This window comes from Orycteropus afer, unplaced genomic scaffold (genome assembly GCF_000298275.1).
Source record: "Orycteropus afer afer isolate SDZICR_OR568_19922 unplaced genomic scaffold, OryAfe1.0 scaffold00031, whole genome shotgun sequence".
NCBI lineage: Eukaryota > Metazoa > Chordata > Mammalia > Tubulidentata > Orycteropodidae > Orycteropus > Orycteropus afer.
In genome coordinates, this window is record NW_006921618.1 from 14066760 (window position 1) to 14079173 (window position 12414).

The 12414-nt window shown below is 41.3% G+C and overlaps 1 protein-coding gene across 1 annotated transcript in view; it reads left to right on the top strand.

Annotated features, from left to right (window-relative positions):
* The window catches only part of ARID1A (AT-rich interaction domain 1A), a 76177-nt gene that overhangs the window by 36994 nt on the left and 26769 nt on the right, over positions 1-12414 (top strand). The window lies entirely within an intron of this gene.

The following is a 12414-nucleotide window of genomic DNA, read 5'->3' on the forward strand; positions in this document are numbered from 1 at the left end:
GTAGGCATTCTATAAATGTCAGCTATTGTCACCACCTTCTCAGAGGGCATAAGGAAGCACTTGATACCTAAAAGACAGTGAATATCAGCTATTTAATTGTAGGCTGGTTCTGGAAACATTCATGCTTAGTTTTAGCTCTGCTACTACTACCTATGGGCAAGTCATTCAGCCTCTGAGAGTTAATCTTCTAGGCATAGGAATAAAATAGGCAGCCACTCCTCAGAAGGAAGGTTGGGCAATCTACTTCCGTAGTGATAATCGCCTCGGAAACCCAAGGAGGGTCGCTATGAGTCGGGTCCGACTTGACAGCACATAACAACAACAACAACAAAATCTAATGAGACAGTAAGTAGCAAACTTTCCTTTACAAATCCTGCTTCAGTTATGAAATGGAAATTCAGCCACACATTCCAGATAAGAGTTTTGAAGTTTTGGCTGTACTTGGATTTGAAGCCAGTCTCTTTAGTTATTTTGACTTGAGAGAAAATGGTTTATGAATCTTTACGGAGTAGGCGCAGAAGGCAGGAACTCTCTCTCCATCTTGAAACCTTCCTTGGCTTCCTTTGAAGGTCTCTGGGACATAACCTTAGTAGGGTGAGATCTCTCAGCATCTGATGTGCAGGCTTCCCAAGCTAGGATGAGTAACAGCTATCAGGATTTCTGAGACTGTGTTGACTTGAGTTGCTCAACTGAGGAGTTAGGGGAAGGAGTTTGTGAATAAAGTAATCATTCTTTGTTCCTTTCTAATTGATGTCTGTTGCAATCTTTCTCTACATCCTGAACTTCACTGGAATGTGCTTTTCTAACCTGATTCACTCAGAAATATGTAACCACTCCCTCATCATCTATGGTCTGTGGCTAAATCTGGATGAGGTGCTACTGTGGTAAGACCAAATCAGTGGACTTTTGCCATGCTGTAAATTGCTCCCTTTCAGAAAGTTTCAACTTGCTCCTGGTGACCTTTCAGTAGAACTGTTTTTTGTATTCTTTTGGCTCTGAGAAGTCTTATATACAAATACCCTGTTTCCGCAGGGCTAAGAGTTGGATATTTTGTTACTGTTGAATCCACGTGCTGTTGATTAGACCTACTGAAGTGAAAGTGTTGGCAATCTCTTAGGCCCAGGGAAGGGTTGTTCATGGGAAGGCTGTCACAAGAAGCATTCCCAAGTTTAGGCTTCTACTATAGATTCATCCACATGGATCATTTACTCTGTGGTAGAAAACTCCATGTGGGAGCTGGCTGGGTAATTGGCATCTTGTTGGTTGAATAGCTATTTATCCCTCTGCTACTTGTACAAAGAAACAAAAAGTAGTTATTCTTTGAAATTTTGGTGTGATGCCCTATTTGCCTAGCTAGGCTGGAAGCAGTCACATCTGAAGACATGAGAAGTCAGGATTCCCTATAAGTGACTCTCCTTTCCTTGGCAGATATATAAAGGATCCTTTGGTTTGTGGCATAGTGCCTAAGGCATTGACTGCTAACCAGAAGGCTGGTGGTTCATACCCACCAGCCACTCTTTGGAAGGAAGATTGGGCAATCTGCTTCTGTAGAGATACCGCCTCAGAAACTCAAGAGGGGTCGCTATGAGTCGGGATTGACTTGACAGCAGTGAGTGAGAGTGAGGTTTGCCAGTGCATCCTTCATTCAGAACAGGTTTATGGGCCACCTAGTTGTATTTGGTACCGGAGTGAACACCAGGCAGCCCCTTCGGTTTTCCACTTCACTCATTCACCTTATATGCTTGGCCCTAGAGGCATTATGATTGTAACCTTTAATTTAAAGACTCAGTATGATCTCTGATCCTGACTATTTAAAAAATTAGATTTTGAAGGGTTTGTTTTATTCAGCCATTAATGCTTTGGAGACATGAGTCAGAAGCATATTGACAGCAACTTTTTTATATGCCACATCATTTATCTTCTATTACCTTGATCATATTATCCCCCTATTTGAAAGCCTCTGAATTATTTTTTCATTGATCTTAGAATAAAATCCAAAATCCTTATTATCTAGGTATCAGAAACACAAATTGCTACCTCCTTCTAAGTTTCTGATTCAGTCTGCCTGGAGTGAGGCCTGATAATTTGCATTTCTAACAAATTTCTTTCTTTCTTTTTTCCTCCTAACAAGTTTCTTTATGATGCTGATGCTGCTAGAGTAGGGAGGTCACTTTGAAAACCTCTACTCCAGCTTCATCCCTTTTTGCTCTCATTTTCCTCTCAGTTTCTCTGCGACCCTGTGCTTTTTCTACTTCTAGACCTTTCCACATAATCTTCCCTTTGCCTAATGCACTTTCCCCCTAACTCTTCGTCTTTCAGATTATATCTTAAAGGTCATTTCCTCAGCGAACTCCTTAATCAAGCTTCAAGACAGCTTAAGTGATTTCTCTGATGCCTTCACTGACTAAAGGCGGATTTTAATTTACTTTCAAAAAATAAACACACACCAAAACTGCAATATTTAAGTCATAGAAAAAAAGTATAAAGAATAATTCATTATCTGAGTACCCGTCTTTAGAAGCCAAACCTTGATGATCCTGTAGAAGCACCTTATGTGGTCCCCTGAAATCATACCCCGACTCCTGTACCTAGAGAAGCACTATCCTATATTTGAGGTTTCTTTGCTCCCTCTTGCCAGAGCCTCTTGCTGTTACCTCTACTTCTATTTCCTTGGATTGCCTCTACTCCTGGAGGAGTATTTATCTCTGTGCCCCAGCACCTATCAAGTGATGCCCCAAGACCAGGGTTTCAACCTTGACTTCCTGTTAGAAATACCTGAGGAGAGAATGATCTTTGACAGCCAATGTTCAGGGTTCACAGAATTCTCATTTGTTTGATGTGGGATTAACTTGGGCATTAGTATTATTAGAAGCTGCCCTGAGTAATTCTAATTTATAGCCTGAGTAGAGATCCATTACTCCAGAAAGTGCCAGGTTCTTTACCGTTTGTCAGTGCTTATCTGAAGTGTAGTTTAAGTTACTTATTCAGTGTGAGCCCATTGAGGGCTGAATTGCTCTGTCTTGTTCATTACCATCATATACCAATTGACATAGAATTGATTCCAACTTACGGCCCCATGTAGGCCAGTGTAAAACTACTCCATAGGACCTTCAATGACTGATTTTTTAGAAGTAGATTTCCAGGCCTTTCTTCTGACATCCCTGGGTGGAATTAAACTGGCAGCCTTTTGGTGAGCAGTTGAGCATGTTAACCATTTGTACTGCCCAGTGCCTGGCATAATTATGGAACAGATGATCCTTTTCAGTGTTCAATACACTGTTCATTCAGGAAATGTGTATCTGGCAAGGGACAGCTTGACCATATTACCAGATTGTTGTTTCCCCTGCCAGGGTAGAGTGGGTATCAGAGACCGCTAGACTGCTATGGGAGGGTCTGAATCCCATTTTACTGGATAAATTGTTTTATTTGTGTTTCCTAACAGTAGAAATGGGATTAGGGTTTGTCATCTATCTTGTAAAATATCTGTTACTTCACTTTATGTTAAGAAAGTTCTTGTAAGGGATAAGAGAATGAATCTCTAGGTATTTTATTAAGGTCTTTCTCCTCATTTTAGAGCAAAATCTTTAAGGTACTCTTATTTAGAGAATTGATATCTGACTTTTGATTATAGTCTTTTTTCTTTCTTTTTTTTTATAGTCCTTTTTGAGAATGCCTTGGAGTTATGTCTTCAAAAGTTTCTACTTAAGTGATTTGTCTGAGTGTAGGTGGTTTCCCTAGAACAGTACTTCCCAAAGTTTTCTTACTGAAGCACATTTGTAAATTTACATTTTGGTCCTGAAAGTATAGCTGGGATAGAATTTCCAGCAAGTGATGGCAAATGGATATAAGATTGAAAGTCCTGATCCGGAGAAGTCAGATCAGTTCTCACACTGTAGCATGCATTAAGAATCTCCTGGAGATAAGAAAGCACAGATTACTGAGTCTTACCCCAGAGATTCTGATTCAGCAGGTCTGGAATAAAGCCCCAAAATTTATATTCCTAACCTCTCAGTTTGCAGAGCACACTTGGGAAAGCAATGAACTATATAGGTAGCCTTTTGAAAAGGGAGTATGTGTGAGAATTAGGAAGCCACAGTGTGACTTGAATAGTAATAGTGACTTAAACTAGTTTGACTCTTGATGATCTGAAAGGAAGGCTGTGGGTTGAAATAGGTGGAAAGAGTTTACCCAGTTTATTCCTGGGTTAGGACAGTGCTCACACTGCCCATACCACTCTGGAAACTCATCCTCTCCTCTGCTCTGTGGTGCTCATCATTAGATCCTTTCGTTACTAGTTTACCTCAGAAATGGCTTTTCAATTTGGTTTCTCCTGTACTTCCCCATTGCCTTTTTTTCAGGCCACTGGATAAGACATTTGACTGGTAACCAGAGGTCAGCAGTTCAAACCCACCAGCTGCTCTGCTGAAGGAAGAGGAGGCAATCTCCTTCCATAAAGATTTATAGCCTTGGAAACCCAGTGGGGGCACTATGAGTCATAATTGACTCAAGGCAGTGGGTTTGGGTCTTTCTTGGTGGGTCTGGACTCAGTGCCAGGGTTTGGTTTTGATTTGGTCATCTCTCACCTGTTGCCATGCCACAGACTCTTGACTGCTCTGTGCCTTTTCCTTCCAAGTCCTCAACATAATCACCAGAGTGATTATCTTAAAAAATAACTCTGTCCAAGTTACATTACTGCTTTAAAACCCCTAGCTACCAGTTGCCTATAAGTTTAAATCCAAGCATGCTACACAAGTTCCTTTGCAATCTGGAGGGTGTGTGTGTGTGTATACATACACATACACACATGTTTATATTTTAAATGTAGGTAAGTTTGCTGTCTCTGGAATAGAACTTGACACATTTTCTTGCTGTTGTGTTACATGGAAGGCAAGTAGGCATTAGAGAAGGTTTGGACTTTGATTACTTTTTTAGAAAATTGTTTTATTGTGGTAAAGATAACAAAGTACTTGCCAATTCAACATTTAAACATTTTTCATATGTACTATTCAGTGGCATTGATCATGTTCACCATGTTGTGCAGTTTCAACCTCTTTAGTGACTTTTGAAAATCATAAGAAGTCTTAAGTCTCTGATTCTGATTATGACATGGTTGCTACTCTCCTGGATCCTCCTCCGTTTCTTCAGTAAAATAACCAGTTGCTGTTGAGTCAACTCCATGTGTGTCATAGTAGAACTGTGCTGCGTAGGGTTTTCAGTGATTGCTTTTTTAGAAGTAGATGACCCAGTCTTTTTGCCAAGGTACCTGTGGATGGATTCAAACCTTCAACCTCTCAGTTAGCAGCGGTACATGTTAATCATTTGCACTACCCAGGGTCTCCAGCAGTAAAATAGATGAACAGAAAACAGAAAAATATGGGCCCAAGTATAATGACTGCTATCAGAGTTTAGTGGAGTCAGTGATCCATTTCTGTTTAAATAATTGAACAAAAACATCATGGAAGAAGTTCAGTATGAACTAAATATGAATATATTTGGGTGATTGGAAAGAAAAAGTCTAGCCTGAGCAGAGGTTGGTGGGGATGAAGTGAAGTATAGGCAGCATATGGGGACTGGTCAGGATCAGACTCCTTGAAGTGGGAAATGACAGGAAGGAAAGCTAGCTAGATTGGGTTGGGGCCCTGATAGGCCGAGTATGGATCTGATATTACAGGCCTGCGGACGGATACTTAATTAGGGCGATAACTTGATAAAGCTTATGCTTTACAAAAATAATCCATTGATATGTAGTATGGTTTGGAAAGGGGGAAGTCTAACTGTTGAAATAATCCTGGAAGGAAGTGTGGGGGTCTGCCCCTTATGTCTTACTTGCGTAGCCACCGAGTCACAGGTGTGAGGATGCAGGAAAGAATCTATAGAACTGAGAATAAGTAGATTATGCTGGGTAGAAGAGTTCATGATCTTGGGTGACGGGGCGGGGGGGGGGGCGGGGGAGGATTCCATTGAAAGAAATAGAAAAGTTTAATAGAGGAGACTCATTTTTGAGGAGAAGTTACATTCCATTTTTATTTTGTGGAATATGAGAACAGTGAGATGACCAAAAAAATAATGCCTGGTTAGTTACTATTTGGAGATAGCAGATTAAAATTTGGGTAAGGCTGAATCTAGATAGAGTTTGAAAGTCTGTCTGTTGGTAGTTAGTTAATAGGTAGAGTCTCTGGGTGTAAGTACTAACTACTAGCTGGAAAGTTGGCAGTTAAGAGCCGTCTGAGAAGACAGCCCTGGCAATCTGCTTCTGAAAGGCCACAGTCTTGAAAACCCTGTGGAGCAGTTCTCCTCTGTACATGTGGGGTCGCCGTGAGTCAGAATCAACTTGACAGCAATTTAACAACAAGTTAATAGTTGAACCTTGAAGTAGGCCTCCCAGACCATGGAGTATGAGAAGAGGAACCAGATAGAGCCCTGGACAGTGTCTGCGGATATCAAGTAGAAGGAACCAGCAGAGAGCTGGAGAGGTCAGAGGACCAAAATTGTCATATTTTTGGAAGCCAGGGGAGAAGGGAAGGTGGTCCCCATCAAATTTATATTTCAAGGAAAACAGACAGATTTGTTACGAAGCAGATTATTTGGATCCTTTTTTAGATGAGTGGTGGGGAGTGAGCCTGATTTCTGAGGGCTTGAGGGCTTAAGAAAAGGAAATGAACAAGGGAAAGGTGTAAAGGCTGTGGATAAAGAGCACTCTTGAAAGGCACTGTAAAGAACAAGAGATGGGATCAATCATCCCAAATTCCTCAGCTTTATTGTAAGATTCATATTTGTAGAAGGCAAATAGAAGAGGGAAGGGTAAAGATTCTGGTAGAGTATTCATTCACCAAACCCAAGCCACTGAATCAATTCTGACTCACAGTGACCCTATAGGACAGAGTAGAACTCTAGGTTTCCAAGGCTGTAAATTTTTACAGAAGTAGACTGCCTCATCTTTCTCCCATGGAGCAGCTGGTGGGTTTGAGCTGCTGACCTTTTGGTGAGCAGCCAAATGCCTTAGCCACTGCATCATCAGAGCTTCTTGGCTGAGTATTAGGAGGGCATAAACAAATACATCTTTCAGAAATTGTGAGAAAAAGGAGGCAAGGACACCCACTGGGTTAGCTTATGTGCTTAGTTTCTGTTAAGGATTGAGATTACAATTGTTTCTTCTTGTGTTAGGTAGGAGTGGAGGTTACTGATGCTTAGAATGTGGTGAACAGGAGTAAGATTTTTAATGTCTATTATGTTATCCATAGATGTTCTTTATTACTTGAGTTTCTGAGCCATTTTTTTCTAAATGTAAAGGAGAATGCCTTTTGATTTCTTTCAACATAGTATCTATTAGCTCTCATGTTTTACTTCTGCAATATTCTTGGGCTCTGAGAGCTTGTGTTACAGTGGTCTGGAAAGGGGACACGTGAAGGAGTTATGTTGTTCCTGTAGGATCTGAATATTAGAGGGCAAAAGAAAGGCTGAGATAGGCACTACCTACAACAGCAGTAAACGTCCTAAAAGAGCGCAGGAATCTGAATGTACTGAGCACTCGCTCCCATTTAACATGTGGAGAAACTAAGGTCACAGCCGGGATTTGAATCATGCTCTTATTTTCAAATTAAGTATTTCTTACAGCTCTCAGTCCTTCTTGCCACGGTCCTTTTGTATAAGATGTTTCCCCACTTAAATTTTTTTGTACTTAGTAAGCTTCTACTTTGGCTTCAACACCTAGCAGTTTCTTCATGTTGCCATAGCATTCTGGTGATATGTCTGTTTAAGGCCTGTATCTGATACCTACCTTTTTTGTGCCTAGCAAGGCAGGTTTTTGTGAAATCTTTGTTGACTAGTCCTTTTACCTTTCTGAGCCTAGGAGTTCCTGGGAGGTACAAACACAGTTAATGAGGTAATCTAAAAGCTGGAAGTTTGATTTCACCCAGAGACACCGCAGAAGAAAGACCTGGCAACGTACTTTTGAGAAATCAGCCACTGAAAACCCTGTGGAGCACAGTTCTATTCTGACACACGTGGGGTTGTCGTGAGTTGGAATTGACTCAGTGGCAAGTGGTATGGAAGTCTTAGCTTGGGGCCAGCTTTTTGTTGTCTGTATTTATTGAGGAAGAGACATTCTTCCTTGAAATTCTCTCAAGGCTTAACAAATTGGAATGTTTAAAGAATTTTGACTTTCTACTACTTCTATTCCTTTTCATCCCATTTTATGGTAGAAGGAAGAAGGGCCCAACAATCCTTACTTAGATTTTTGATAATTTGTTTTTAAAGAGATAAAAGAAATAGCACAGCAGTTTCGGCACGGAGAAGCTGGACTGTTCTGAGGTTGGTGACCTCCTCTTTTTCTGTTTAACCATGTGTCTGTGCTCTCCTTGAATTCTAGCTCAGGTGATCTCACAGAGTCTCGAAAAGGAACCCCCCAGCAGAAGGAAATATGTTTTTAAGCTCCAAGTATAGGAGAACCCCACCACTCACCACCACCACCACCCCCAGAGTTATATCTGCCCAGGTTGTTGGCTATAATGTCGTTTCTGTAGAACACTGGTTCTCTGGCAGGGCTGGCCAATCCGCTTCTCCATTTTAGTCATGCTGCTTTAGCCCTGATACTGCCTGGTGCCTGCTGGAGCCTGTGCTGCTTGCAGCAGATTACAATATGCTTGTTCCTGGGCCCATTTCCTGTTTCTATTCTAGTCGCTGGTGGCTCAGCTCTGCTTCCTGCCTGTGTGTCTCACACAGATTCCTCTTGCTGGAACCTTTTGTTTTCTTTTTAACAACATCAATCTGAAAAGCAAGTGAGCTTTACTTCTACTGTGATAGTTCCTGAGGTCAGTCAGCCCTACTGAAGACTGGCTGTCAGTATCCCCTTCTCATCAAGCACATCATTTGGATTTGACCTTGTTTTTCAGTTTATCCTCATCCCTGCTACAGAAAACTGGTGGTTCTTTACTTAGACCAGAAATTGGTATCAGGAAATCAGTTGGGAAATTGTATAGCCCAAACTTGTACTCACTTATTAGCCATACAGGGGTGCTATGCTAGGACTAGTGTGGTCTGGTTCTCCTATGCTTGGAGCTCAAAAACTTATTTCCTACTCCTGGGGATGGTATATACTTGGTACCCTTTCTAACCCAAGCTTCCCTGAAAGTCAGAGAATACTTATTTTGAGTTGGGCAGGTAATACCATCCTCAGCAGAGTAGCAGCCTACACAGAGTAAAGGGCTAGAAAGGAAAGCATGTGCTAACTTGACATTACATCCTGTGTGAGCAGTTCAATCCTCTGGAGCTTGGGATGGGAGGAGGAAATGTCAGGAGGTTGTGAGAAAGGAAGAAATGAAGGATGTTGTCCAGGACACAAATGTATTTGAAGGTCTAAGGCTCCCCATATTGTCCATTCTCCAGGGAATATGCTTTGTGCATACAGGCATACCTCAGAGATTTGCAGGTTCTGTTCTAGACTACAATAAAGTACTATCACAATAAAGGGAGTCACACAATTTTTTATATTGTTTATTTATTTATTTATTTTCCTGGTTTCCCAGTGCATATAAGAATTATGTTTACACTATACCATAGTCTATTTAGTGTGCAGTAGCATTATGAAAAAGTTTGAAATACTGTGAGAATTACTAAAATGTGTCACAGAGACCTGAAGTGAGCACATACTGTTGGAAAAAATCGTGCCAGCAGACTTGCTCAACACAAGGTTGCTGTAAACCTTACATTTGTTTTAAAAAAAAAAAAACATAATATCTGTGAAGCACAGTAAAGTGAAACACAATAAAACAAGGTATGCCTGTACTTCTGTTGTCCCCCTCCGCTTCACAACTATTCTTTAGGATCATCTGATAATGCTGTGTCAGGTAGTATGATCTCTGCACTAAATCCTAGGTATGTTTAATACAGAGGGATTTAATATAGGAAATTTGGGGTTTACAAAATTGTTGGGAGGCTCAAGAAGCTGCAGCTGCTGCCACTGGAACCACTACCCAGATAACTGGAAGATGAAACCAAAATGCAGAAACTACTGAAAGAGGCAAAAATATGGTCTCTCCCACACTTTGATCTAATCTCTTAAGTCTTCTAATTAGCAGAACGTGGATTGTATCTAAAACCCATATAGAAGGGATTCTTGGGAGTGTAGTTTTTAGCTTTCTAACCTTTTCATTTAGGAAAACGATAGAATGGAAACAACATAAGCCAGTCCACGAAGTACTCACCACATTAGCTCTAACATAACCATTCCACTATTTCTTTCCCATCCCTCAAACCAAGTCCCAGAAAGGGTAAATTCAGTAAATGAGAACATAAAGTTCCTTGACTTCCAGGCCAATGCTTTTACTATTTGGACCAACCCCTGCTTCAACAAAAAGATCTTCTAAAAGAAGGGAGAACACCATATTTAGCAAACAAAGACTTTGTCTTCCATATTCTCTTTGGCGAAAGGGAAGAAGGATGCCTAGGCAAAGATAGTGATACTTTAGTTTCTGGGTTTAGGTCCAGAAAGTTTCCTTTAGAAGGGACAACCTCTCAAAAACTAGAATTTCCTGAAATTCTTGAGTAATATATAGAAGATTTCAGTTGCCTGATGATGGCTTCCTTCTTGCCCTTTTCTCTCCTGTTGGTGCTTTCATAACCTGCATTGCTGGCTAGGAGATTACCTCTGATGTACATACCTTGGGTTCTGCTGTTGACCTTCTATAAAAAGACCAACCAAATTCAGAAAGCCAGCCCAAAGAAGTATAGTTTTGTGTGCCTTTTTTAGGATATTTGAGCCTTTTGAAAAGGAAATAAGTTTTGTCCACCTAGAAATGCCACTCTTAACAGAAACTAATAGGGCCCTCCTAGGCCAGAGTAAGAATCTGATCTTTCAGACTTGGCCCAGGGGACCCTTTGGTGTGGACTGTATTAGAATACCTGATAAATGAAGTACAGAATTGCTCTTTTTTCCCTCATTTCTTGGAGCATTCTATCTGAAAGCTCTTGTGAAACTGGTACATGTTCTAGTGTTGTCCTTTTGGAGTTTGATAGTTGTCTTTTCTGGTTTAGGCTTCTACTCACTCTCCATCTTCAGATCTGTTTGTTCTACTCCTCTGGATTTTATTTAGACTAGTGGACCATGGTAGGGAAGACTGCTAATGAACATACATTTATGGCTTTAGCTACCAAACTAAGGAAGCCACCTAGCCCAGCCTTGGAAATCCTATGGGGCAGTTCTACTCTATTCTGTAAAGTTACTATGTGTTGAAATTCACTTGACGGCAACCGGTTTTTTGGAACCTTGCCTTCCCCAGTTAATAAGCATTATATCCTTGCTTGCTTTCTGCTTGCTGTTCATTCTGAGGGGCAGCCAGCCTTACTGTATAGAAAGAGTCGGGTGATAGGAAGTGTAAGGCAGCACCCTCCCCTTACATTTCTCATACCCAGGACACTACCTTCTTTTCTGTGTTCCTTTCCTCTCGTTCATACCCTCCTTGCTCAAGTTCTAGAATTGTAGCTGATGATCATGAGCATAGAAGAAGCTCCTGTATGGTAGGCCTTCCTAACAGAGAGACTTCGAAAAGTAGGGGGTTCCTAACTTTGCGTTTTCTAGTTTTACAGCACTCTTGTTTCCTGCTGGGATTAGAACAGCCCTATTCCATAAATATGCACTGCTCTTGGCTGCTCTAACTCTGGCCCAATTTCATTCTTTTTCAGACTTGAGTCTGTTAGCTAGTGACCCTCAAAAAATACTGTACATTTTTGACCAGGAGTGGTTTCTGACTGGATGAGACACTCTCCCCTGGTCTAAGTGAAAAACCTCTAGGAAGCAGGGGGTGGTGTATGCAGAGCTGATCAGGCAAGTAACGTGGTTATTATACAGGCCTGGTAGGGACTGTGACAAACTGGAGAGCATGGTTTCAACCAATTACTTGGTTACAGGATCTTCTACTGGGAGTTCCAAGAGTTGCTACTTTTTCTTTTCTTTTGTTTTTAAGAAGTTGGGAACCTAAATTTTAATGTAAAATCTCACAATTTTTAGATGGATGTGTATGGGGATAGGGACTTTCCACAGTAGATTAAATGGTTCTCTAGGGCCCGTAGGTCTGTCTGTCCCTGCTGTTTCTCAGGGCTACTCCATACAGGTTTGGCTCCCTCTCTCTTGTATTTACTTCCATCTAGCTTATGCCTAGAATTTCTCTGGGAGAGGGTCCAGCTGTGGGATCACTAGCTCATCTATCCATTGCCAGCTCTCATTGTGTTCGGTGTTTGTTTTATTGGTTTGGGGAGGGGAAACGCAGGTGAGGTGTTGAGCAGAAGCACTCGATGTGATTAAACCTCAAGCCAAGCAGATCTGTAGGAGCAGAATATCGACCCCTGGAAAATCAATGACTGCTGCAGTGGCCGAGCTGGCTGTTTGCAAGGGCTCCCATCGCAGGAATGCAACCAGTC